Here is a 1,796-nt window from a genome sequence, read left to right as displayed (position 1 = left end):
ACAGTGTGAAGGGACATCAATCAGCTGAAGTCTGTACGCACACTTTGTACTTGGGTTCTAAGCACGAACTCTAAAGCTGTATCTCTTCCTCTCCTCTCCTCATTCCTGCTCTCCTCTCTCCTCATTCCTCCTCTCGGCTCCCTTTCCTCACCTCTTGTATTCTCCTCCTCCTCCTCTTCTCCTTCCTCCTCCTCTCCTCCTCCTCTCCTTCCTCCTCCTCCTCTCCTCCTCCTCCTCCTCCTCCTCTCCTTCCTCCTCCTCTCCTTCCTCCTCCTCCTCCTCCTCCTTCCTCCTCCTCTCCTTCCTCCTCCTCCTCCTCCTCCTCTCCTTCCTCCTCCTCCTCTCCTTCCTCCTCTCCTTCCTCCTTCCTCCTCCTCTCCCCCTCCTCCTCCTCTCCTTCCTCCCTCCTCCTCCTCTCCTTCCTCCTCCCCTCCTCCTCCTTCCTCCTCCCCTCCTCCTCCTCTCCCCCTCCTCCCCCTCCCCCTCCTCTCCTCCTCTCCTCCTCCTCCTCTCTCTCCTCCCCTCCTCCTCCTCCCCCTCCTCCTCCTCCCCCTCCTCCTCCTCTCCTTCCTCCTTCCTCCTCCTCCTCCTCTCCCTCCTCCTCTCTCTCCTCCCCTCCTCCTCCTCTCCTTCCTCCTCCTCTTCCTCCTCCCCCTTCCTCCTCCTCTCCTTCCTCCTCCCCTCCTCCTCCTCCTCCTCCTCCTCCTCCTCCTCTCTCTCCTCCTCCTCCTCCTCTCCTTCCTCCTCCTCCTCCTCTCTCCTCCTCCTCCTCCTCCTCTCTCCTCCTCTCTCCTCTCCTTCCTCCTGCTCCATGGCCGGAGGTGCCTGCGCTGTGACGGGTTGAGGCGTAACCATAGTCACGGCCGGCGGTTCTACTTCCTGTTCGCCGCCCGCCTCTGGGAGGCTCGCTAATGACACAAGTTTATGCTAGCTTAGCGCCTCCATTAGCGAGGGTCAATGACGTACCTCTCGCTCTCCTCCTGCAGCTCCCCTCTGTTGTCTCCATCTCCACCTCCAGCTTCTCCATCATCTCCATCTCCTCCATCTCCTCTTCTCCTCCTCCACCTCCTAGCTTCTCCATCATCTCCATCTCCTCCATCTCCTCTTCTCCTCCTCCACCTCCAGCTTCTCCATCATCTCCATCTCCTCCATCTCCTCTTCTCCTCCTCCACTCCAGCTTCTCCATCATCTCCATCTCCTCCATCTCCTCTTCTCCTCCTCCACCTCCAGCTTCTCCATCATCTCCATCTCCTCCATCTCCTCTTCTCCTCCTCCACCTCCAGCTTCTCCATCATCTCCATCTCCTCCATCTCCTCTTCTCCTCCTCCACCTCCAGCTTCTCCATCATCTCCATCTCCTCCATCTCCTCTTCTCCTCCACCTCCAGCTTCTCCATCATCTCCATCTCCTCTTCTCCTCCTCCACCTCCAGCTTCTCCATCATCTCCATCTCCTCCATCTCCTCCTCTCTCTCCTCCTCCACCTCCAGCTTCTCCATCATCTCCATCTCCTCTCTCCTCCTCCTCCACCTCCAGCTTCTCCATCATCTCTCCATCTCCTCCATCTCCTCTTCTCCTCCTCCACCTCCAGCTTCTCCATCATCTCCATCTCCTCCATCTCCTCTTCTCCTCCTCCACCTCCAGCTTCTCCATCATCTCCATCTCCTCCATCTCCTCCTCTTCTCCTCCTCACCCCCTGTTCTCGTGTTTTCTATGCCGGCTCCTCGTGCTCCAGCTCTGTCTACTCCTTCTCTTCTCATCTAGCTCCTCATATTCTCTTGTCTTTATCCGTCTTCTGT

The sequence above is a fragment of the Gadus macrocephalus genome, chromosome 22 (genome assembly GCF_031168955.1).
Source record: "Gadus macrocephalus chromosome 22, ASM3116895v1".
Taxonomy (NCBI): Eukaryota; Metazoa; Chordata; class Actinopteri; order Gadiformes; family Gadidae; genus Gadus; species Gadus macrocephalus.
Note: the sequence above shows the minus strand (reverse complement) of the source record.